Source organism: Myxine glutinosa, chromosome 11, assembly GCF_964187855.1.
Source record: "Myxine glutinosa chromosome 11, kmMyxGlut1.1, whole genome shotgun sequence".
Taxonomy (NCBI): Eukaryota; Metazoa; Chordata; class Myxini; order Myxiniformes; family Myxinidae; genus Myxine; species Myxine glutinosa.
The window spans coordinates 76,704,819-76,732,540 of record NC_136271.1 but is presented as its reverse complement, the minus strand read 5'-3'; the positions used below and the strand labels follow the sequence as shown (position 1 = coordinate 76,732,540).

The 27,722-nt window shown below is 46.6% G+C and overlaps 1 protein-coding gene across 2 annotated transcripts in view; it reads right to left on the bottom strand.

Annotated features, from left to right (window-relative positions):
• LOC137436789 (regulator of G-protein signaling 17) overlaps positions 1 to 27,722 on the bottom strand; it is a 226,688-nt gene that overhangs the window by 185,182 nt on the left and 13,784 nt on the right. The window contains exon 1 of one of the 2 annotated variants that reach the window (XM_078786803.1): positions 26,014 to 26,039. The exons of the other annotated variant lie outside the window; for it this stretch is intronic. The gene's annotated coding sequence lies outside the window, so the exon portion shown is untranslated. Of the gene's footprint in view, positions 1 to 26,013; positions 26,040 to 27,722 lie in introns of those variants that run through there. 2 annotated transcript variants of the gene reach the window in all.

Below are 27,722 nucleotides of genomic sequence, written 5' to 3'. Positions count from 1 at the left end.
CAATTCTCATGGTAGGATAGCAGTACAACAATCGCGACATCGTCCTGCATCTTCGCGACAACAGCACGAAGCGGCTTTCGGAGACTCACCGATCCGATGACGCCCTCCAGTACCGGCGTTGCTGGGCGGGGGCAGGGAGACCCGTACATTCCCAACCCGTACATTCCCAACTCGTACATTCGCCCTCTCGACTAAAGCTCACTCGGACAAAAGCCTCGCACAAATTACCCCGTGATATATGGTGCGAGTCTGGTGGTGAGGATGGAACATCACGTGATCGCTCTGAGCGAATCAGCGAGCTGCTTTGGCACAGGCTGAGATTCAGTGTATAATGTTCCTCGCTGAAATGCACTACGTTAACTATGAATAAAAAATATGGATCTCGTCATCGGAGGTCATTTTTTAGGTGGGCCATGTCATTCCCGGACCCAATGGCCATGTCTATGCCAAAAATGGAGTACGTGAGCACGTCTGGCTGCGAAGATGGAACATCATGTGATCGCTCTGAGCGAATCAGCACGCTGCTGTGGCACAGGCTGTGATTCAGTGTATAATGTTCATCGCTGAAATGCGCTACGTTAACTATGAATAAAAAATATGGATCTCGTCATCGGAGGTCATTTTTAGGTGGGACATGTCCTTCCCGGGCCCAATGGCCATGTCTCTGCCAAAAATCAAGTACGTGAGCCTCTCCGTTTAGGAGTCTATAGGTAACACACAAACAAACTGTGTTATATATATATATATATATATATATATATATATATATATATATATATATATATATATATATATATATATATATATATATATATATCTATCTATCTATAATTCCAGTAATCTCTGTGTGTATGTTTGTTTGTATGTTTGTATGTTTGTATGTTTGTCTGTGACCGCTGTTTCTCGACAACTACCGGTCCGATATACTTGAAACTTGCCAGGTATATTGCTGGGGACCCGAGGATGTGCCTTTTCAAGGTTTTAAATTAATCGCAGAAGTAGTTACCGAGCTATGTCCAAAAAACGATTCAACCAATCAGAGAGCAGCGAGCTATCACGTGTGCCGAACATGGCGAACAGACTCTGCCTCGGATGGCACATTTGAGAGCGTATTCATTTATTTCCCGTCGGCAAACTATGTTGCCGATTAAACTATGTTTTAAAACTAATTAAAACTAATTTGCGATCGCAGAAGTAGTTACCGAGCTATGTCCAAAAAACGATTCAACCAATCAGAGAGCAGCGAGCTATCACGTGTGCCGAACGTGGCGAACAGACTCTGCCTCGGATGGCACATTTGAGAGCGTATTCATTTATTTCCCTTCGGCAAACTATGTTGCCGTTAAACTATGTTTTAAAACTAATTAAAACTAATTTGCGATTCATCGTAACTGCGATTTGCGACCTTCCGGACAGTCAAATGAGGACGTCACTTCCGGACTTACGTAGCGGCTAGCGGGCGCCATTTGGAGGAGCTGGGAGGACTCAGCGTGATAGAGTGAGCCTGATTGAGTATATCAAGACAAGAACAAGATCTAGAAGGAGGTATGTACGGTGCGATTCATATAATATATTGTTTAGTTATCGTCGATGAGGAATTTGGGGGCCCGATTAACTGCAGCGCCATCCGAGCTGCGGCGTCGGGACGATACATTCATTGTACGGTCACATCACGCACTTACGGGCACGCCCATGGGCCCATGGGCACGCCCATGCATGCATGGGCGAAGACATTTTTTTTATTTTTTTTGGCAAGGAACGGGCACCCACGGGCACGGGCACGTCCTATATATATAGTACGGGCATGCCCTAGTTTATATAATGGTATCTGTAATCTGGTTCTCCAACCTAATGAGCGGACAACATGACGTCATCGCCATGCACGTCCGCCTTGCCTGCAAAGTTCCATAGTGACTTGCCCGGATAGTGACTGATATATATATATATATATATATATATATATATATATATATATATATATATATATATATATATATATATATATATATATATATATGTATATATATATATATGTATATATATATATATATATATATATATATATATATATATATATATATATATATATATATTGTTGCGGATATGGGATTTGGCCTCCATCCATATCCGCTTGTAAATATTCCCCTATTTTCCCAATACTCCCCAACTATCCCCAATCCCCCATTCCCTAGTCCCATTATCTGTAAACAACACTCTGTAGCCCCGACCTTCCCCTTTTTCCCCCATTAAATGTCGTACCCAGGTTCACCGCATCTCACGTAGACAACTATAGGACATCTTGCTAGTTATTCTTAGTCTATGTCAGTTAAGGACTCGTTTCCATTAATTCTGACTCTTCGTTGCACCAGAATGTGATTGTATGGCACCATTCGTAAGTTTAGGACCTCCCAATACCTCCCCGCATCTCTTCCTCATGGAACAACAACACCAACAACAACAACAACAGCGGCGGCGGCGCGGGCGGCGGCGCGGGGAGTGTGCGTCCTCACTCCGGCTTGGTTAGCCGCCATTGAGCATGTGCTCCGACGGGGTTACCACGCAGGGGCTCACTGTCAGCTCCTCGTCAAGGGCGGAGCCCGGTAACCCCCCGCACCCAATAAGAAGCGGCGGACCGATTCCATCTGGGGCGGAGCTAACGAGCCGAGGGCGTGTCACTCCCCGCGGGACATGCGCAGGAAGACGGAGGTGACGTCAGATGCGCCTCAGCTTGGAGAAGAAAGGACGCCACCTCCACGCGCTGAATACCTCCCCGCCGCTCTGGACCGGACCGGGTCGATTCTGCCCCTGAGCCAAGGTGCACCTTGAGCTATCGACTGCCTGCCCTCCCCTGCCATCAATCCCCGTGTGAGTCAGTCTTGTCCCGTTTGTCTGTGGTCTGTCGGGAATAAGATAAGACTGTGTCTAAGTGCTTATCTTTCTGTGCTGTACCTCTTGCCGTGTAATCTAACCGTTCTGCATAACCAATATTATATCCTCCTCCGGAGGTCTTGAGAACTGTACCCCTTGTGTCGTTGCCTTAATCCCAGCCGTTGTGTCCTTTTCCTTCATTGATTTAGCATAGTGCGATTCGGCCAACATTCGAGTGTAATCGGGTAACTTGTGCGAACACGGCGGCCATTCCGCTCGGCCCATCATAACATCTAAGTCGTGTCCGTAACAATATATACATATATATCCAGTCACGAGAAAAAGTAAGTACACCCCATGTAAAGTTTTGACATTTTCAACATATTTCAACATACAGCTATTTGATCTTCATTTCAACAATATTGACAGATAAAGGTGATATCATATAACAAATATCATCAAACATTTACATTTTGTAGTCCATTGTATAATTTAAATAAACATAAATGCAAATTTCGAATGTGAAAAAAGTAAGTACACCCCGACATTTATCACCACTTCAAATACCTAAAATTATAATGAGGTGCACCAGCTCAGGTGCAAATGATTAGAACATTGTTAGAGAGGATCTTGGAGGAACCTGTCTTTTTAAACCTCAGACATTTAGTTTGGTTTGCTCTTTGTTGTTGAAGTGTGCGGCATCACCATGTCTAGATCAAAAGATCTCTCTGAGACCTTCAGAAAGAAGGTTATAGATGCCTACGATTCTGCAAAAGGGATTTAAAGATCAGATTATCTCCAAACAATTTGAAATCAATCATTCTACTGTACGGAAGATCATCGACAAGTGGAGAAGATTCCAAACAACTGCCAACTTGTTCAGGCCAGGCCGCCGCAGCAAGTTCAGCCCGAGGGCAGACCACAATATGCTGAAAGAAGTCTCTAAGAACCCCAGAATGTCATCACGGGACCTACAGGTAGCTCTTGCCACTGTTGATATCAAAGTGCACGAGTCTACCATGAGAAAGAGGCTGCACAAATTTGATCTACATGGGAGGTGTGCCAGGAGGAAACCTTTGCTGTCCAGAAAGAACATCAGGGCAAGACTAAAGTTTGCCAATGAACACCTAGACAAAGACCAGCACTTCTGGAACAATGTGCTCTGGACAGATGAGTCAAAGGTACAGCTATTTGGCCACAGTACCAGAAGACATGTTTGGCGAAAACCAAAGACAGCATTTGATCACAAGAACCTGATACCAACTGTAAAGCATGGTGGAGGAAATATTATGGTTTGGGGCAGCTTTGCTGCATCAGGGCCTTGGCTGCTCACCATCATATAATCCACTATGAATTCTTCATTGTACCAGAGGGTGCTTGAGGATAATGTGAGGCCATCTGTCGGAAAGTTGAAGCTCAACCGAAGGTAGACCTTGCAACATGACAATGACCCTAAACATACCAGTAAATGCACCAAGGAATGGCTGAAAAGAAAGAAATGGAGGGTTCTGGAATGGCCAAGTCAAAGCCCAGATCTAAATCCCATCGAGATGTTGTGGGGGGGGGGGGGGTGGGGGGGGGGGGTTTGACACGAGCTGTGCATGCAAGAAACCCCTCAAACATTGCACAGCTGAAAGAATTCTGCATGGAGGAGTGGGCAAAAATTTCTCCCAGTCGATGTCAGAGACTGGTAGACAGTTATAAGAAACGCCTACTTGAGGTTGTTTCTGCCAAAGGGGGCAATACCACCTATTGGAGCCAAGGGTGTACTTACTTTTTTCACATGCGAAATTTGCATTTATGTTTATTTAAATTATACAATGGACTACAAAATGTAAATGTTTCATGATATTTGTTATATTATATCACCTTTATCTGTCAATATTGTTGAAATGAAGATCAAATAGCTGTATGTTCAAATATGTTGAAAAAGTCAAAACTTTACATGGGGTGTACTTACTTTTTCACATGACTGTATTATTTATATATATATATATATATATATATATATATATATATATATATATATATATATATATATACATATATATATATATATATATATACATACATATATATATATATATATATATATATATATATATATATATATATATATATATATATATATATATATATATATATATATATATACATATATATATATATATATTGTTACAGACGCGGTTTAGATGTTATGATGGGCCGAGCGGATGGTCCAACCGCGACCGTTACAGGATCCCCAATTGGCCCGATTCCACCCGACGTTGACCAGATCGCACCACAGATATTCAATCGGGAAACCTCTAAAGCGACCGAAAGAGAAGGAAAAAGAGAAGAAGACAGAGTACGGAGGAATAACAGATTTATTATACACACACAAGCAATGGATGGAAGAAGCAGTCACACAGCGAATCGTTAACTTACACTATTCAATTTACTTAACCCCAGGACAACGATTAGGACAGACGACGTTCACACTTACACGGGGGAAATTGCAGGCAGGGATGGCGGAGGTGGGTTGCTGGAGAGGGAGGCAGGGTCGGAGGTAGCAGCTCTCAATTCCTCGCGTTTTTGGCGGGAAAACCCTCGGTCGCGTATCCGCTGCCGATGCTGGAGACGTCACGCGCTGGCTCGGTCACACCTGCTCCTCTCCTCCTGGTGGAGCCGTCTCCCTCCTCTCAGCGCGTCTCTCCAAAGGTTGTTTCCTTTCCAAGTACCTCTCCTTTTTGGCTTGGAGCGTCTCTCCTCTCACAGCTCACAGTTCAGCTCACAGCTCCTCTCGCATGTCACCTCTTCGCTCATCTCCCATCTGGTGAAGCAGTCCCTTCCAGTCGCTTTTATCACTCGGGGCGGAATCAAGCCGCCGGCTGCGAGGGCACGCCTACCGGGTCGCTAACCGCGGTGCTGGTTGGCTGTTAGGGCTGTCCGATTCCTCCTTTGATCAGGACGACGTGCCACGCCTGTTAGTTGGCGGCTCCTCCCCCCTCTTCTCCGAGATGAGCACATGGGCAATGGTGGCTTGCGGGATTGAACACCACTCGCACCCCTTTTGAAAGGAACTTTGGAGAGCGGAGATGTTTGGGGAAATTGAAAGGGCCTACGCTTATTTTGTTTGATACAATGCAAAGTCAATCTAGTGGGAAACACATATTTAGCCTACATGGAATAAGGAAATAAACTATTTAAAAAGATATATCGTGGCCTGTGTGTAAGTTTCATGGAATTAACTAGGAGGACGGCTGCGACCATTATTTACATCACGAGGGTGTTACACACAACAAAACCATACTTTTCACATTCGTTACACTTCCTCCAAAATTGTTACACTTCTCAAAACCCGTTACACTTCTCAAATTCGTTACACTTCTCAAAACCGCCCTCCTTTCTTCGGGCCCTGCTCGGGCCTACAAAACTTTAACTTAGTGTGACACGTAGGTGTAATTCCCTCTACAATTAACCTGACCCTGAGTGTGACAATCTTAAAACACAAATAAGTATGTCCCCCTATTGCATTGCACCCTGTCTAACAGACTCAAGCCCACAGCTAACCGAATTACGGAATTATTCTCAAACTATACATTTACGGTGGGGAGCATTATTTACAATGACGTTATTTCTTATTTACAACGCAACCCAGGACCTGTGTTTTTTTTTTTCTTTTTAGGGAACAAGAAAAAAGAAATTCCTGTTGGGAGGGAGGAGACAGCACGCATTGCATCGATGCACCAGTACCAATACCACCAAAGCACCCAAAAGCACCAAAAGCACCACAAAGCACCAAAAGCACCACTCGGTGCGCAGTCACCATGGTTCATAATAAACACAACAAAACAACTGGTGGTGGTCTTCTCTTTCTCTGCTGGGCCGATGTTCTTCCCGACGTCTTCTGGCTTCATGCGTCCTACTTGGAAATATAAAAAGCACAAACCGTGTCCATTTTTATTTAGGGCAACAGGGGCCAACTAAGGGTGGTCCACCTGTTTGGTATAGGTGCCACCTTACCGAGGTCCACAAGCAAAATTCCCTGGCCACTATGGCCGGTCTCCAACAGAGGTGCCCTGCCCCAGAACCTGGGGTCCATCAAGTGGTACTTGGCCGCAGAACAGCGGTCCATAAAGTGGTACATCAACGCAATGCATGCTGGTTCTGGGAATCTTGTGCACACAATGGCCACCTCACGCACGCTCCCCTCGGCCCCCAATGGCGCACAGGTCATATGGGAGACAAAAGAGACAATTGAGCGAGGGGTAAGGTCACAAGGGTACACATCAATAAGGCAATGCAAGGCGAAATGCGTACGGAGGGCGAAGTGAGAAAGCTCGTCCCTACCGTACGTCACCCCCCTGTCACCTACACTACCCTTGCCCTTACCCCATATGTACAAAATCTACCCATTTACAAATTCGTCACTACTGTCACGTCTTCCCCATATTTCTCCTATACCAAATTCGTCTCCACAATCCCTCTACTTCAAAATTTGCCATCACCAAATTCGTCATCAATCCTCATAAGGAGGCAGAGATGGAACATCAAACACAATGTCACACCCACGTCATGATGCGTCTCACAATCCAAACATTTGCACAGTAAAAAATAATCAAAACATGGCATGGTGTGGAGTTCCTGTCACCTCAGGTGAGTGGATGCAGATGGTGCGAGGAGATCCTTCATCCTATCTATTCTCTAAAGGACTTTAATACACTTTACACTACCCGGGGTCTCTCCCTGCCAATCCATTGGCCAACTTACACTATGGGTTCTAAAAACCAATTCCCATTGACCAAACTGTGGTGCTTCTCAATTTGGGGTCTCACTCCCCCGATTCATCTCCCGGTGCCCTCGCACAATTTCTGGGCTGCGACGTGTAGCTCTCCCAGCAGGTCTACCCACCTGCACACCTCCACCACTGTAGTTGCCACCCGAGCTTACCTGCTCCTTACCTAACCTATCTAATTTGGGAAGGCCCCTCCTGGCTCTGTCACCCCTTGGTGCCCTCTGGCAATGGGCTACCCGGGTCCGTCCTCCGGATCCTCGGGCCCCATCCACAACTACCGGCTCCCAGAGCCCACCTGCGGCCTCACCTGGCCGACATCTTCACAGTGGTGGAGTGCCCAAACCAACTACACACACTAACAGGCTACACGCCCAGCCATTTCCACAACACTAATGCACCCATCCAAAGACCATTCTTTCACCCGCACCACAGATGCCAATATCCAACCACAATTTACCTGTACCCACTACCTAACACTTACACTACCCGTCCCGGGTATCCGTGATGGGGGTCCACTCTTCCCCCATTCTTTACCTGGTCCCCCAACTCCTTTTGTCCCACTGTCAGTTGTTCTACTCCCAGCGTCAACTCCTCTATACCACCTTGCAATTTTACAGTCCCCTTTCTCACCTCCTTCTCCATGCGCTCCTTACAGTGCCTCACCTCCTCGCGCACTCCTCCGACCTCCTCACTCACACCTCTTCTGATCTCCTCTCCCATCACTTGCATCTCCTGCCCAGATGCCACCCTCATCTGCTCCATTTCCTCCCTGTGAGCATCCAATTTAGTTTCTACCCCCATTCTGACCCCCTCTATCTGCTGCCCCATTTGTTTAACTTCCCTTTCCGCTTGGTTCCTCATGTCCCTCAATTTGCCTTCCATACTGTTTTCTAACCCCTCTAACCCCTTTTTCATCCCTTCCATTTGATTCTCCTGAACGGCCATTCTGTTTTCTACCCCCATTAACCCCTCCTGTATTTCCCCTAATCTATTGTCTAATCCCTCTATTCTACTCCCTAACCCTCCGATCTGGGCCCCCATCCTTTGTTCTAACCGTTGGCTATTGGCCCCCATGTCCTCCCTCAATTTCTCGCTATTGGACCCCATGTCCTCCCTCAATTTCTCGCTATTGGACCCCATTACCCCCATTTGGCCCTCCAATCGCTCACCCTGAGCATCCATCCGGTTCCCCATTACCCCCATTTGGCCCTCCAGTCGCTCACCCTGAGCATCCATCCGGTTCCCCATTACCCCCATTTGGCCCTCCAATCGCTCACCTAATCACTCCCTATCAGCCCTCATCTCGTCCTTCTGCAGGTTGAGGGACGCCTGCATTTGTACCATGAATTGCTCCATGAGGGACTGCATTTTGGCCATCCCTCCCACTTGTGCAGCGGGTGCGGCCGCCGTAGCCATGTGCGAGGCGCCATTTTGCGCGCCCGTAACCTCGTGCGCGAGGACGCCATTTTGTGAACCTGCCGCCCTCACTGCTTCGCTCTCCTCATGTCCCTCAATTTGGTCCTGGATCGACCCTGCCTCACTCTCCTCTACCGGAACCCAGCCGTCTTGATCTGCCATAGCGCGACTTTCAAAATTCGGGTTTTTATTTTAAAACAAAACAAATTTCACACTGCTTGTAATTTTGAGCGCGTTAAGCGCGCTTCGGGTCCAATCCCACTTCCCGACACCAATTGTTACGGACATGGCTTAAGATGTTGCTTGACCGAGCGGAATCGCCGCCGTGTTCGCACAGTTTACCCGATTACCCCCAACTCACCCGATTCCACTCGAACGTTGGACAAATCGTGCTACGCTAAATCAATGATGGAAAGGACACAACGACTGGGATAAATGAAACGACGCAAGGGGTACAGTTCTCAAGACCTCCGGAGGAGGATATAATTAGTGGTGGAGAAAAGGGGTAGATTACAAGGTAATGAGGTAAAGACACAGAAGAGATAGGCACTTAGACACAATCTTATCTATCCCAGACAGACCACAGACAAACGGAACAAGACTGACTTACACAGGGATTGATGGCAGGGAAGGACAGGCAGTCGATAGCACAAGGTGCACCTTGGCTCAGGGACAGGATAAAGCACGGTCCAGTCCAGAGATGCGGGGAGGTGTCACAGCGCTCGGAGGTGGCGTCCTTCTCTCTCCAAGCTCAGGGCGCATCTGACGTCACCTCCCTCTTCCTGCGCATGCTCAGCGGGGAGTCACATGCCCTCAGCTCGTTGGCTCCGCCCCAGATGGGACCGGTCCGCCGCTTCTATTGGGTGCGGGGGTTACCGGGCTCCGCCCTTGACGAGGAGCTGACAGCGAGCCCCTACTTGGTAACCCCGTCGAGCACATGCTCGATGGCGGCTCGTTGGAAAGGCCTGGTGCACTCCCAACACCCCCTACCAACCAAGCCGGAGTGAGGACGCACACTCCCCGCGCCGCCGCCGTTGTTGTTGTTGTTGTTGTTGCTGAACCGTGAGGAAGAGCTGCGGGGAGGTATTGGGAGGTCCTAAACTTCCTAATGGTGCCATACAATCACATTCTGGTGCAACGAAGAGTCAGAATTAATGGAAACGAGTCCTTAACTGACATAGACTAAGCATAACTAGCAAGATGTCCTATAGTTGTCTACGTGAGATGCGGTGGACCTCGATGCGACATTTAATGGGGGAAATAGGGGGAGGTCGGGTCTACAGAGTGTTGTTTACAGAAAATGGGACTAGGGAATGGGGGATTGGGGATAGTTGGGAAGTATGGAGGAAATAGGGTAATATTTACAAGCGGATATGGATGGATGCCAATCCCATATCCGCAACAATATATATGTATGTATGTATGTATGTATATATATATATATATATATATTGTTACAGACACGACTTTGATGTTATAGTGGGCCGAGCGGAATGGCCGCCGTGTCCGCACAAGTTACCCGATTATACTCGAACATTGCCGAGTCGCGCTACGCTGAATCAATGATGGAAAAGGACACAACGGCTGGGATTAAAATGACACGACACCAAGGGTTCAGTTCTCAAGACCTCCGGAGGAGGTTATATTAGGGCGGAAGGTCAGATTACAACTACAAGAGGGACAGCATAGAAAGACAGGCACTTAGACACACTTATCTTATTCCCTGACAGACGACAGATAAACAGGACAAAAACTGACTCACACGGGGATTGATGGCAAGGAAAGCGGGCAGTCGATGGCTCAAGGTGCACCGTTCTCGGAGGGGGTGCACCGTTCTCGGAGGTACTGCAATACCGGGTCGATGCGTGGAGCTCGCTCAGCGCTTGGAGGTGGTGACTGGCTCTTCTTCAAGCTGGGGGCGCATCTCTCGTCACGTCCGGTAAGTGGCCGCGTATATCCGGCGGGGAGTGACACACCCTCGGCTCGTTAGCTCCGCCCCAGATGGAATCGGCCCGTTGCTTCTCATTGGGTGCGTGCGGGGGGGTTACCGGCTCCGCCCTTGACGAGGGGCTGACAGGGAGCCCCTTCGTGGTAATCCCGTCGGAGCGCATGGTCAATGGCGGCTAACCGAGCCGGTGTGAGGACGCACACTCCCCCCGCGCCGCGCCGTTGTTGTAGTTGTTGTTGTAGTTGTTGTTTGGCGAAGAAGATGGGAGGAGGTATGGGAAGGTCCTAAACTCACTACTGGTGCCATATAATCACATTCTGGTGCAACGAAGAGTCAGAATTAATGGAAACGAGTCCTTAACTGACATAGACTAAGAATAACTAGCAAGATGTCCGAAAGTTGTCTACGTGAGATGCGGTGGACCTGGGCACGACATTTAATGGGGGAAAAAGGGGAAGGTCGGTTCTACAGAGTGTTATTTACAGGCAATGGGACTAGGGAATGGGGGATTGGGGATAGTTGGGGAGTATTGGGGAAATAGGGGATATTTACAAGCGGATAGGGAGGCCAAATGCCATATCCGCAACATTGCACCCTTCTCTACCCTCGGGGCATCCCGACCCGATAAATTTTTACCTATTTTAGTGTGGCACTCAGATGCAGTTCCCTCTACTATTAACTCTACCCTGAGTGCGACAGTTTTACAGATGTTCACAAATGAGTAAATATTTCCCCCCTGCGACGTTGCACCCTTCTCCTCACAGAAACACACCCACAGGATAACCGAATCCGGAAAGAATTCGCAAACTAAACATACAGCCGGTAGGGAGCATTATTTACAAGACTACGCTGCTATTTACACTACGATCCAGGACCTGTTTTTGGAGGAACACATGCAGATGTTATGCATAGAGAGAGCACGCATGCCAGCATCGATACACCAACCCACGAGTGCTCTGTGGCCTTACGGCCTTTAATAATGTGCAGAGCACCCCTTCCAAGCACCAGAAGCACCACCCCATCATGTACAGTCAGCACCATCCGGTGCACCAATAAAGTGTTTATAGTCACCGGTGGTGTCGCAGCCGGCCGATGTTCTGCCGCTGGTCTTGCCTTCGTGTGGTGCACTTGGCCTTCTTGCTTCTTTCGAAATAAAGAAAGGCGCCAACCACGTCCATTTCTGTATTGTGGCCGTCAGGGGCCAACTATTAGTGGTTCACCTGTATGGCATAGGTGCCACGTTGACCCATAGGTCCATCCACGGGTGGTGCTTGGCCGCAAACGAACTGCGGTCCATTGTGGGTGGCCACCAAAATTGCGGTCCATATGGTGTATCGATCCAGGCAGCAAGCAGCGAAAGTGCAGGCCCACAACTGCGAAGCCAGCACCTCTCTATCCTCTCTCTCTCTGCCCCAAAGCCAGATCCTCGGAGGTGGGAGACAAAAGAAGCACACAAGTGAGTAAGGTGGTAAGGGCGCAAAAGTGCACGCAATGTAAGGTAATGCACACTGGGGGCACATGGGAACCAGGTGAGACAGGTACGTTCCTATCGTACGCTCCCCCCCCCCACCAGGTAACCTACATGGCCCCTCCCTTACCCCTTACTGCATCCACAAAACACAACACTACCCATAAACATCTACCTTACCAATCAACAAACGTCCCTACTGTCTTCCCCGTTCCTCCCATAAACCAAATTCGTCTTCTCTCCCTCCTAACCAATCAAATTTGCCATTTTCAACTCTCATCAAAATTTGCCATCTCCAACTCAACATCATAATTTGCTATCACCAATTCATCATCAGTCCCTCCTAGGGAGGGAGAGATGGAATCACCCCAATGTCTCATCCACGTCGTGATGCGTCTCACCAATCCACACAGCAATTCTCATTTCTGCAACACAAACAAAGAACACACAGGTGTGGAGTCATCATCATCACCACAGGTAAGTGGCTGCGTATGGTGCGACAGGTTCATCAATCCTAACTATTTCCTAAATGACTTTAACAACTTTACATTACCCGGGGTCTTTCTCCGGCCAAACCATTGGCCCTCTTACACTATGGGTTCTAAAAACCAATTCCCATTGGCCAACTGTGGTGCTTTTCAATTTGGGGTCTCACTCCCCCGATTCATCTCTCGGTGCCCTCGCACAATTTCCGGGCTGTGGCGTGTACCTCTCCCAGCGGGTCTACCCACCTACACACCTCCACCACTGCAGTTGCCTCCGAGCTTACCTGCTCCTTACCCTAACCTAACTACCTGGGGAAGGCCCTCTGGCGCTCTCCCCACTCGGTGCCCTCTCTGGCACTGGGCTGCCCGATCCACACCCGGGATCCTCAGGCACCCACTCACAACTACCGGCTCCCAGAGCCCACCTGCGGCCTCACCTGGCCGACATCCTCACAGTGGTGGAGTGCCCAACCAACTACACACACTAACAGGCGACACGCCCAGCCATTTCCACGACACTAATGCACCCATCCACAACACCATTCTGCAACCGCACCACAAATGCCAATATCCAACCACAATTTACCTGTACCCTCTACCTAACACTTACACTACCCGCCCCGGGTACTCGTGAAAGGGGTCCACTCTTCCCCCATCCACACCTTCGCACCATGCACACCACTCCGTACCACTTACTCCAACTCTCTCCATACACCTGTACCTGCACACCTGTGCTCTCACACCTGGTGCCACCTGCACCCTTCTCTCCCCAAGCGCATTCGCGCTGATCCACACACTCACTACTCATACACTGCTCCACACACCTGTCCAGTTGCACACCTGTGCAATCACACCTGTTCAATCACACCTGTTCAATCCTCACACACACGGCATCATCTCAGCTAACTACTCCCCTCTGAAACTTTCGCTTCCCAGTCGTCCCTTTAAACTATTGCGCTCCCACGTCATTATAATCCACACTAATCTACCTGCGTCCCCACTACAGGTATCAGTCACTAACTAAACTTAACGTCACCTACTGTCATCTTCGCTGGGCCCTATCAATATAACCTAACCCACCCGGGCTAGTTTTCACTGCCATACACCCCATAAGCTATTGCTCCTTTGCCCCCACCAATGGGAAGGGTGGCCGGGATGCCAGCCTTACCCACCGGGCCCATCGCTCACTACCAATTTTGCACATCAAATTGCAACAAATCAAAAAATTTGCCAATCATTACTCATCATCTGCCAATCACTACTGCCAATCCCTTGCCAATCATCAAATTTTGTTTTTCTCTAATTTTGGGTCCAAAACACTAACCTCATCACCCAGTCTACTCACTAATGCCTCTCGGTGCGCCAATTCCTGTCCAAAGCCCAGCTTCGTAAAGCCAAGCCATGAATGCGGGTTGTGTGGTGCCAGCGGCTGGATACGTCCCGCATTCGGTGCAGGGAAGGAGGTTTACCCGGGCCGAGGTCCCACGCACCATCTCGGCACGGAGCCATCCCATGGCTCGATCTCGACCTGCCGGAATGCCTCAACAACAAGTGGTCGCCATGACGACCCTTCCTATCCAGCCGCCCGCTCCGCCTAGTGGAGCACGGACGCGGCCGTTCCAAGCGAGGCCCGGCACGCACCGAGGGCCCGATTCGGCTAAAAGTCGACCTAACCTCTAACCCGGTTACCTTCGATGCCTCACCTGCATGCTTACACCCCGCAGCCCGTTCCTTGCTCACACATCCAGCCGTGCCCATGCTCCTCGTACCTTTCCTTACACACCCAGGTACCCTCATTCCACTCACAGCCTTGGTCACACACCTGACCACCGAACACTTTGGCACACATTCGTTGGTCGCACACCTCACCAACACACCTCTTCGCGCCCCCTCCTCGGTCACCTCCTCTGTGACAATCACAGGTGTGCTCTCATTCGCACACCCAACCACGTGCCTCACTACCAATTCCAGCGTGCATTCCCACTCACGCTCTACCATTCCAGGTGTGCATCCTTTCTCACCTGTCACAACCAACTCACTCTCCTTGTCACTCTCACTACTCTCACCTCCATTCTTGACAGCGCACTCACCCTTACTCTTGACAGCGCACTCTTTCCTCATGCACCTGTCCGTCACACACCTTTCTCGCGCACACTCTCCCGTTACACCCTCTGTAACACTCACCACACCGCGCTTCCATGTGCTCCCTCGCACACGCGCTACGACCGACTCACTCTCGCCAGCACCCTCACTCCTTGGCACGCACTTTTTCCTCACACACCCCAGAGTCGGACTTCCTCGCACACCTCCTTTTTCGCACACCAGACCTGTCGCACACTTCACCAACGGCCTCTCACGAACACCCGGGTCCATCTCGACCCCCAAACTTCTTAAATCCCCTGGCGCATCATACGCACGACCATATTGGTCACCACTTACACCGGGTCCTCTTCCTCTTCGCTTCTCCTCCATCACCTGCGAATCCCTCATCCGGTTAATGAGCACATCATCACGATCCAAACACAGACTTTGGACCAATTCTTTTATCTCCTCTTTTATCTCTTTCTTATCCCCTCTCCGTCGCTTCTTAATTTCGCTCACCCCTTCTTCCACTTCTTCTAATTTCTGCTTCACCTCTTTTATTCCCCGGTACGTCTCCTCAAGCTCGTCCTCTAAGGCTACCTTGACCGTTTCCAGGTGCGTCCTCACCTGCCGGTCCTTCGTCTCCATTACCTCTATCACCTCGTCCAACCTCGCTGTCAGTCCCTCACGTACCATCTGACATTCCCTCTTTGTCGCTATTAAGTCGTTTTTTATGTCGTTTTGTGTCGCTTTTAAACCTCCCAATACCGCAGTGTTCCTTTGAACCTGCTCCGTTAGTCCTTTTTGTCCCTCTGTCAGTTGTTCCACCTCCTGCGTCAGGTCCTCTATGCCCCCTTGTAACTTTACAGTCCCCTTTCTCACCTCCTTCTCCATGTGCTCCTTACAGTGCCTCACCTCCTCGCGCACTCCTCCGACCTCCTCACTCACTCCTCTTCTGATCTCCTCTCCCATCACTTGCATCTCCTGCCCAGATGCCACCCTCATCTGCTCCATTTCCTCCCTGTGAGCATCCAGTTTGGTTTCTACCCCCATTCTGACCCCCTCTATCTGCTGCCCCATTTGGTTAACTTCCCTTTCCGCTTGGTCCCTCATGTCCCTCAATTTGCCTTCCATACTGTTTTCTAACCCCTCTAACCCCTTTTGCATCCCTTCCATTTGATTCTCTTGAGCGGCCATTCTGTTTTCTACCCCCATTAACCCATGTTTCACCCCTTCTATCCCATTGTCTAACCCCTCTAATTTCTTGTCTAATCCCTCACCGGTACCCCTCGCTTCGTCCCTCATTACCCCCAATTGCTCACTCTGAGCCCTCATTTGCTCACTCTGAGCATCCATCCGATTCCCCAATTGCTGACTATTAGCCCTCATATCGTCCTTCTGCAGGTTGAGGGACGCCTGCATTTGTACCATAAATTGCTCCATGAGGGCCTGCATTTGGGCCATCCCTCCCACTTGTGCAGCGGGTGCGGCCGCCGCAGCCATGTGCGAGGCGCCATTTTGCGAACCTGCCGCCCTCACTGCTTCGCTCTCCTCATGTCCCTCAATTTGGTCCTGGACCGACCCTGCCTCACTCTCCTCTACCGGAACCCAGCTGTCTTGATCCGCCATAGCGCGACTTTCAAAATTCGGGTTTTTATTTTCGTAAAACAAATTCAAATTTCGCCGTTATAATTTCGAGCGCGGAAAAAACGCGCTCCGGATCGAATTCTACCTCCCAAAGTTTGGGCCTAACAAATTTAGTCCCAGGTCCGAATCCGGCACTCCTGACACCAATTGTTACAGACACGACTTTGATGTTATGGTGGGCCGAGCGGAATGGCCGCCGTGTCCGCACAAGTTACCCGATTATACTCGAACGTTGCCGAGTTGCGCTACGCTGAATCAATGATGGAAAAGGACACAACGGCTGGGATTAAAATGACACGACACCAAGGGTTCAGTTCTCAAGACCTCCGGAGGAGGTTATATTAGGGCGGAAGGTCAGATTACAACTACAAGAGGTACAGCATAGAAAGACAGGCACTTAGACACACTTATCTTATTCCCTGACAGACGACAGATAAACAGGACAAAAACTGACTCACACGGGGATTGATGGCAAGGAAAGCGGGCAGTCGATGGCTCAAGGTGCACCGTTCTCGGAGGGGGTGCACCGTTCTCGGAGGTACTGCAATACCGGGTCGATGCGTGGAGCTCGCTCAGCGCTTGGAGGTGGTGACTGGCTCTTCTTCAAGCTGGGGGCGCATCTCTCGTCACGTCCGGTAAGTGGCCGCGTATATCCGGCGGGGAGTGACACGCCCTCGGCTCGTTAGCTCCGCCCCAGATGGAATCGGCCCGTTGCTTCTCATTGGGTGCGTGCGGGGAGGTTACCGGCTCCGCCCTTGACGAGGGGCTGACAGGGAGCCCCTTCGTGGTAACCCCGTCGGAGCGCATGGTCAATGGCGGCTAACCGAGCCGGTGTGAGGACGCACACTCCCCCCCGCGCCGCGCCGTTGTTGTAGTTGTAGTTGTTGTTGTAGTTGTTGTTTGGCGAAGAAGATGGGAGGAGGTATGGGAAGGTCCTAAACTCACTACTGGTGCCATATAATCACATTCTGGTGCAACGAAGAGTCAGAATTAATGGAAACGAGTCCTTAACTGACATAGACTAAGAATAACTAGCAAGATGTCCGAAAGTTGTCTACGTGAGATGCGGTGGACCTGGGCACGACATTTAATGGGGGAAAAAGGGGAAGGTCGGTTCTACAGAGTGTTATTTACAGGCAATGGGACTAGGGAATGGGGGATTGGGGATAGTTGGGGAGTATTGGGGAAATAGGGGATATTTACAAGCAGATAGGGAGGCCAAATGCCATATCCGCAACAATATATATATATATATATATATATATATATATATATATATATATATATATATATGTATATATATATATATATATATATATATATATATATATATATATATATATATACATACATATATATATATATGTATATATGTATTTTCAGCCGGACCCCGCTATTCGCGGGGGATAGGTTCCTGGAAAATATCTGCGAATAGCAAAAACCCGCGAATAGCGCGGCATTGTTTCAATGGAAAGAGGGGGTGGGGGGGGGGGGGGGGGGATAGGTTCCGAGTCGCAAAAATCCATGAATAGAGAGGACTAAACCACAAACGGCGAGGCAAAATCCTGAGAATGTTGACGGTAATCCGCGAAGGTCGATGAAAGTCCCGGAAATGGCGAGACTAAATCAGCGAATGGCGGCGATAATCCACAAAGGTCGATGAAAATCTGCGAAGGTCGATGAAAATCCCATGAATGTATGCCGTGGCATTGTTTCAATGGGGAAAAGGGGGATACGTTATACACTCGTGGCCAAAAATATAGGCACCCTTGCACTTTTTTCAAAAAACTCTTTAATTTCAAAATAAATTTTCTCTAAAAATAGGATGAAATTCACAAAGGTATTTGGTCTTCACAATTCTATATTACAATGTTAATATTACAGAACTTTTGTTTTTGATTCAGAACAAAACATATCCATGTGAATAAGAAAATAAGAAGAAATGGCATTGACAAAATTATTGACACCCTCGACTTAATTTTTGGTAGCACATCCTTTGGACAAAATAACTGCAGTCAAGTGCTTCCTATAGCCATGAATGAGCTTCCTACACCTCTCTCTTGGCAGTTTGGCCCACTCTCTTCTTGTGCAAACTGCTCCAGCTCTCCCAGATTTGAAGGGTGCCTTCTCCCAACGGCTATTTTCAGATCTCCCACATGTGTTCAATGGGATTTAGATCTGGACTCATTGCTGGCCCCTTCAGAAAAGTCCAGTGTTTTGTATTGAACCATTCCTGGGTGCTTTTTGAAGTGTATTTGGGGTCATTTTCCTGCTGCAAGACCCATGACCTTAGACGGAGACGCAGCTTTCTGACACTAGGTTGAACATTGTGCTCCAAAATGCCTTGGTAATCTCCCGATTTCATGATGCCATGCTCACATTCAAGGCACCCCGTGACAGAGGCAGCACAGCAACCCCAAAACATCACTGAACCTCTTCCATGTTTGACTGTCGGGAAGGTGTTCTTTTCTTTGAAGGCTTCATTTTGTTTACTGTAAACATAGAAATGATGTGCTTTACCAAAAAGCTCTAATTCTGTCGCATCTGTCCACAGGACATTCTCCCAGAAGGATTTTGGCTTGTTCAGGTTTCTTTTGGCAAACTCCAGTTTGTCTTTCTCAACAGTGGGGTCCTCCTGGGTTTCCTACCATCGGACCCCCTTTCATCGAGTTGGCGATGGATGGTGAAAGTTTAAACTGTCGTACCTTGTGTCTAAAGGTCGGCTTGAATTTGTTTGGCAGTTGATTGAGGTGATTTCTCCGCCATTTGAACAATTCTTCACTGCGATATGCAATCAAGTTTTCTCTTGCGGCCACGTCCAGGGAGGTTGGCTACAGTATCATGGGCCTTAAACTTCCCGATAACATTACGTACAGTGGACACAGGAACATCAAGGTCTCTGGAGATGGACCTGTAGACTTGAGATTGTCCATGCTTGGCTACAATCTTGTGTCTGACTTCCTCAGACAAATCTCTGGTTTTCTTTCTTTTCTCCATGCTCATTGCTGCACACACAGTGACACAAAACAGCAGAATGACTCCTTTTCTCTTTTCAAACTGGTTGAATGAGTGATTTTTATATTTCAGGCACCTGCAACTCACCATAGTTGAGTTCAATTCCAAAGTAAAGGAGAATCACCTGCTTGAAATCTAATTATTTCTAACAACTTATAAAAGGTGTCAATAATATTGTTATGTCGGTGGGGTAGGGTTTACCTTAGAACAGGTGGGATGTATAAATTAACATGCTCCAGATGTCGGGTAAGTACCATCACCGTGTAGTAAGCTTTGTTTAGCCGGTTGTCGCGTAAGAGTGAATAATTGTGGCCATACGAGGATGGCCCTTGTGTTATCTAGTTGTAGGGATTATGTTAATTCCCCTGTTCGTCAAACCTCAGTGATCTATCCTTTATCCTTTTTGGCACCGCACCATAGACACCAGTTAGAATAGCCATTAAACCACACTAAATAACAATAAAAACCATCAGGAAGCCAGGACATTGAGCGCTGCCGCTAATTACACCATTGGGAAGCACACATCAAGGTTGAGCAGGCCGAAGACACTCCCCGAGGAGCCGTGATTGGCCAGGGCGGAGTAAGAAGGCACTCACTGATTGGTAGAGAGAAGAGTGAGCAAGAAGCGGCGTGCTGATTGGTGAAGAGCTGGGGCCGGTGGTGTTGGCCAGCGGAGATTGGAAGAGAAGCGCCGATGACGTCACGACCCGATGAATAAAAGAACTCTCGGACCGACATTTTTTCTCTTGCCTTTTGCCCCTCATGCCTTCCTCTGCCCTAGACTCTCTCCTCTTGGTTCCGGACTCTGGTGGAAGATGGTTGTGCGTGGATGAAGGGCTCCAAGAAGCGATCGGACCGACCGTGTTCAGAGACACCATCGGGAGACGTGCAGATGCAGCAGGAAGAGCCGCGGCCCGAGAACTGCGGTTCTCCGCGTGGACGAGCGCTGCTGGTCGCTGGAGCATGGCAGGGCGCATTGAGGCCTGGTGAACAAGGGCAAACCATCGAGGCCTACTGGGCGTGTTCCCGTGAACGGACCTCCGGACCCGTTCGCAGACCCTGATGAGATCCCACCAGTGATCGGAGCTAAGTGCATGAAATAACCCACATATTTATTTTCATTTATCTTTCCCTTCGTCTGTGTCCAAGCCTGGTGTGGGGGACGTCCCATTTAGGAATCTAGTTTACCGTCACGCTTTTCTTGTCACCGGCATTTCTTTTAATAAAGCCTTTTGTTATTTTTGTACATTTCTAAATCCGTGTTTGTTCGAGTTAATTTATTTGCAGGCTTTGGGACTGCCCGCGGGATCGACAGGTAAGGTTTCTTCTTCAGTGTTTTCCCTTTTCTCTTTCTTCCTCCCCCCACATATATATAAAAGTCCGCATTTGATCAGTCGCCTCGGAATTAAAAGCTCACTATTGGTTATCCGTTCCTTGGAGAGATTTTTATCGCCAGGAACACGACAATATTATCTGGGCCATTTTAGGATTGCTGTGTGGAATAGCTAAGATTTCGTAATTTTTTTCAGCTTTTTTTGTTTTGTTCCAATGTAAACCAAAGAAATACATATGTGGATCCCAAAATATTTTTTTATTTCAACAGTTTTCAGGATGTGTGTGTGTGTGTGTGTGTGTGTGTGTGTGTGTGTGTGTGTGTGTGTGTTTTTGCCAAAGGACATCTTTTCTCAAATAAAATCTTCAACAGTGAATTTCAACAGGAAAGTCAAAATTTGGAGTGCAGAAAGCGTTTTAAAATCCTCAGTTAAGCTCATGCAAAACACCATGACGTCGATCTTGTTCTCGATACTTCAATACGTCAAGGTTACAAAGAAATGTTTATTGTAATCACATGTCTGGCTAATGGCGGAGAAAACATACAATGTTCTCGGATTGCCAAATTAAGAAATTTAAGGGAGCTTTCCCACCAGGTGGCAGCAAGTTTGTGCAATGGATGGCCCGTCACTTTGCTGCAGAATTCGTTTGTCAATTCGCTTTTATTCATTCACTCATTCATTTATTTGCTTTCAGTTGTGCAACAACATAACAATCAAGGCAAAGCACACATTGACAGCTGTTGGAAAGGGGTTGTTTTATGTTTCCAGGTATTTGTTTGCAAAACCACGTCTCACAAAAGGTCAATCTGTACAACTAACCTAATCAGTTTTTCAACAACATGATATAAAAATAAATCATAAATATTTGTCTACAAAAAAAACGTATATTTGATTATGAGGTCATGTCCTCTCGATTCTCGAAGAGATTAACTTATAAAATGGGTCGTGATGTCTGGATATCTGGCTGTCCGTCGTTCATCCTGTCCATCTGGATATCTGGTTAATTTTTTCCTACTTTTTTTGTGCGTTTATCACCATTTTAACTTTTTATTTATTATTTACTTATATATTTTAACTTTTCAACTTTTTTTTCCATTTTTAAATTTTTTAACTTTTAAAAAAATTTAATTTTATTATTATTTTATTTTGTTAACTATTTTTCAATTTTTTTATATTTTTCTTTTTTCTACCACTTCTATTATTACTTTTTAATCACCCCCGGCTTATTGTTCTGACACTTGACATATGAATACAAAACAGTAGCCCACACAATAGCTCGGGCTTCAATTTTCCGATTTCGAATCAGGGAGCTCCCAGGGGTGGCTCACCCCAAATCATCAGGGGTCTGAACTGCAACCTGAAGAGATGACCGTCACCCCATTCGGGGGGCTAAAGTTTAAAAAACATCGACTGCTTGTCATACTAAGGACCGTGGACTGTGGATTCGTTTAGTCCTTTCACAACTGCGAGTATTCTGCACTCACATGTGGTATAAACATTCAGCAAACACTCTACTTGGCACCTGATCCGGACTTGCGTTGCAGTGAACATATCATATAACGAACAACAGATGTCCTGGCTAATTTGGCAAGAAAAACTCGTAATTGTAGATGAATAGGGTTTATGGCTAAAAGTGTGAGTGCAACAAAAAAACTCCCTCCATCTCTCTCTATCTCTCTCCATCTCTCTCTCTATGTTCAACGTTTGGGGATGGAGATGGAAAGGAACAATATGATAATTATACTTGATCTGGTATTGTGCAAAATATCTGCTGGTTGCATCATTACTGGGGTCTGACAAGATGGAGAAGAGGTAGCACATTTGTCTAACAGCTTCCTCACCTGGGTGCGATTCTAGACCCAACTATGTACCAAGGGCATCAAGCTTTGTGGTTGAGTTATCAATGTCTGCACACATTAACATACAAAGGTAGTCTTGTATATCTGTACTCCTTACACAAATATAAGCATTTATAAACATGCAGGTACACAGTCATGAAGAGGCTTCAAAATATAATTGTAAAGCAGAACTCACCATAATCAGATATTACAGCCGAGGATAAACTGCCAACATATAATTTCAATAACTCTGCGAATCCACTAACTTATGTGCTAGAAAGTTTTCAAACGCCATGTATTACTATTAATTGATGAGATTTAAAAAAAAAAAATTCAAAAATGCCAGGTGACGTTAATCTCGACTGAGAAGTCAGTTCGATCATTAGCTGAGAGAATATTGGTTTAAATTGTGACATTATTTTCAATGAAGACTCACCAAGAGATTTTCATTTTTGTTGTTTAAAAACGTGGCTGTTATAACATCTAACAGCGTTACTCGCCTGTATACCTTTGCTGCTTCCCAAGGTGGAGTGGTACCGAACCTATTACAGGTGAAAGTGATACCGATGGGGCTGATATGATGTCCAGCATACCTTCTTGGTATTTTGCCAACATTGGTGTTTCACAGGTGGTCTAGTGTCAAATCTGCTATCAATATGCATGGTAGGAGCAGCGTCACTGTCCACAAACAACTGGCCAGGGCACCATGGAACAACAGCACAGGTACAGGTACACCCTTTGCAAACATGTGGTAGAAGTTTAACTAAAACGTTCTTTGTAGTGAAGGAAATTCGCTGGTTCCAAAGGTCGAGCTTGCTTTTAGAAATAAACATTTGCAATGAAATAGTCAACGTACTGCTCGACATAATCCCTCGACTTCTGTGGGAAAGACTTCAAAGTGTGCCAACACCTTAAAACACAAGTCAATCCCAAACAGAAAATGGGGAATATCAGCAAAATTTCACTGAAGTGTAAGCAGAGAAGAGTCAGTCACAAAGTTATTCAGAACGATTCAACTGTAACAAGGGACATGAATAAGTCAATCACAATGAAAGGACTATAATCACCTGTCAACCAAAGTAAGTGTGACAGACAGGTTGTCACCATCCTGAAGGTTCTTAATGAGGCACATTGTTTTTTAATAACTAGTGGGGTCAACCGTGGGAATCCCACGGGCATGGATGGAGGTGCGTCGTTGCGATCGGTGCAGCCGTTTTTGCGGTACCCGAGACAATAACGTTAGGTGGGAGTCCAAACCTGAAAATGCTGGAGACCAAAGCTGAAATTGGAAAAACAATACAGCCTATTTTACTCCAGGTGGTTCCAGGATTATATAGCCACCTTTAGAGGCCATTTTTCCCCGCAAAGCGGGGGTTGGCCTTTTTCGGGAACCGTGGTTGTTGTTGTTGTTTTTTTTTGTTGTTTTTTTTGTCCCCTTTTTGAAGCAATGTTTTACGGTCGGATGCCCTTCCTGACGCCAACCCTTTTTGCCGCCTTTAACGACAAGCAGGGAATTACCAGTGAACTGGTACTCAATTAACCGACCTCGGAAGGATGACAGGCTGAGTCAACCCCCCTGGCGTTAATTCAGCGATCGACCGGGATTCGAACCCAGGATCCTAGGTTATCCTAAGCCGGCACCCTAGCCGCTAGCCCAACACCAGGGCTTACCCACCCAAAATATCGTGATCGGTTCAGCCGATTTTGCGGTACCTGGGAACGGACGGACGGATGGACGGACAGACATTTGGTGAATTATAGTAAGAGATAATCCAGTAGTGACATGATAATTCCTCTTGAAACTATAGTAGACTTCCTGAAGCTGCTGCCTTCAGCTAGATTTGAACTCAAACCCTTTGGGCTGCCACTGTTCAGTGTCCTCACCAACGAGCCAATCAAATTTGACACAACTTCTCTAAAATTTCCCGATCACAGGAATTTTTATACTCGATGTTCAAAAAAACACAGGAATCCTTTTCAACATCGAAGACGAATATCTGCATACAAAGCACTCGAGTGTGTACGTGTGCAGACCTCAATATATACAAGCAGGTGAAGCACATGTACAAGCAGATGACAAGAAATACAAACTACATACGATGTAGCTGGTGGGATTGAAAGAACCACCAACAATAGTGGGGGCAGGGGGGGGGGGCTTAGGTATTACGTATTCCCTACACCTCATGTTTTCATTGGGAACTAGAACGGCACTTGGTAGGGGCTGAACAGCTAACGTTTTGCATCCCACAGATAGTTTGGATCTGGATTCTTCAGACCCTCACTAGATGGAGCTAGATTGTGGCCAAGACAAAAAGTTTACATGTCGAACTATGTCCTATAAATGCGTCAGATGTGGGGCTCTGGGTTATGTTCTTAAAACAGGTTGGACCTGAACCAAAATGTAATTATTGGCTTGTTCTACTCACTTACCCAACTAATCCACCGAGTGTTGTCATAACTCATCCACAACTTTTTGAAATATCATGATATATGTCGATTTTGGCACAATCACTCAATGGTGAAGAATCACTTTAAAAATGTAGAAAAAATATCGTATCCTGATCAGGATTCAGTTCTTCACCAAAATCGAATCGTCTTATGTGTCCGTTTGTTTTTGTTTTTTTGTTTTTTTTTGTCATTAATGTTAGCTCTTACACGAGCCTCGATCTTGTATACAAAAAATATATATTAAAAAAATTGAGAAGTACAAGTTAAATTATTTTTCCGATTCACGTATCCAGACCCGGATTCAAATCTTCTTCCATAATTGAAACAATTCTTCCTCGTCGCATACCCATCCTATCCACCAAGTTTCTTCCGAATCAGTCTTTAACTTTTTTGTGATATGCTATATAGCAGTTTTTGCCCTATCACTCAATGGTGAAGAATCACTTATAAAACTCTCAGATCCAGGTCCGGATCCGGATCTTCACGAAAATCTAATCATTTCATCCTTGTCACATACCCAACATCTACCCAAAATTTCGTCCAAATCCATCCACAACTTTTGAGATATCCTGTTCACCAACAGAAAAACAAGAAGACAGACAGACAGACAGACAGACAGACAGACGGTGGTGAAAACAACCTCCACCCACCCTTGGTGGCGAAGGTAATAATGAAACCGAGACTAACCTCCAGGTTCTCCCCTCAAGGTCTTCACTCTAAAAAGGTCACATCCCGAGATCATGTTTTTTTCACCAAAACTCTACATTTACATGGTATGTAAATTTTTATTCACCACACCCTAAATCATCCTTAAGGAAGTCAAACATTTACCTGCTTGATTTATTCTATCCTAGCATCTTTGTACCTATGACTCATGAGCAGAGTTAACCTCTGCTTAAAATGCACGAATCCAAATTACCATTTCAAATCATAAAACACAGTACAGTACCTACAAAGCCTCGCCCCATGGTTCTACCATGGATATTTGTTATCAACTGCCACGATGTACTCCTTATATCTTATGTCATTAAAAGAGCTCTGAAGTTGCACCTTGAATCATATGATCAATTCCAATAGTATTTGCCTTTTGTACCCTTTTCACTGTTTCAGTGTTTGTTTCCAAATTCTGTACAAGTTTATTCAAGTCTTGCTACTTAAGGTTTAAGGAGTACGATTTAAGGATTTAAGGGTTTGCTTAAGGTTTAGGTATTAAGTTTAATTTGGTTTATCTTGAGATAGCATGTGTTGTGATTCACAAACATATTGTATGTCTATCTGTAAATGTCCATGAGAATAGATGATACATGAAAGTGAAAGAAACATGAAAGACCACAGAATCTTGTTTCTCACAGTCCGAGAGTCCATTAGGTGCTTTTTTGCAAACTCCAAGCGGGTTTTCACGTGTCTTTCACTGAGGAGAGGCTTCCGTTTGGCCACTCTGCCATAAATCCCAGATCGGTGGAGTGTTGCAATGATGGTTGTCCTTCTGGAAGTTTCTCCCATCTCCACACAGGATCTCTGGAGCTCAGCCAGAGTGACCATCAGGTTCTTGGTCACCTCCATTACCAAGGCCCTTCTCCCCCGATTGCTCAGTTTGGCCGGGCGGCTAGCTCTAGGAAGAGTCCTTGTTGTTCCAAACTTCTTCCATTTAAGAATTATGGAGGCCACTGTGCTCTTGGGAATGCTCATGGCTTGGTTTTTGCTCTGATATGCATCGTCAGCTGTGAGACCTTATACAGACAGGTGTGTGCCTTTCCAAATCATGTCCAATCAATTGAATTTACCACAGGTGGACTCCAATCAAGGTGTAGAAACATTTCAAAGATGATCAAGAGAAATGGGAGGCACAAGAGCTAAATTTCAAGTGTCATAGCAAAGGGGATGAATACTTATGTAAATGTGATATTTCAGTTTTTTTATTTTTAATAAATTTGCAAAACTTTCTAAAATACTGTTTTCTCTTTGTCATTATGGGGTATTGAGTGTAGATTGATGAGGGAAAAAATGAATTTAAACGATTTCAGCATAAGGCTGCAACATAACAAAATGTGAAAAAAGTGAAGGGGTCTGAATACTTTCTGAATGCACTGTATTTTGATTCTCTCTCTCTTCCCTCCCCTCTCTCTCTAACTCTGTCAAGGCCCCGACTTCGTGAGGGCGGGGGTACACCATCCTGGTTGTGAGGGATTTCTGGGTCGCTCCTGCAAGATCGATCGGCTGTCTACGTGCCACGGGCTTGTTCAAGAGAACTATCCAGGGCTATATAACATCAACAACAACAAAATCCTTCAAATATTCTGGTGGCTTGCATATTCATGTCAATCGTCATACAGGTGTTATAGAACACTCAACAACCACTGTAGGTGAATTACATTTTCTGTGGGCATTACCCTTGT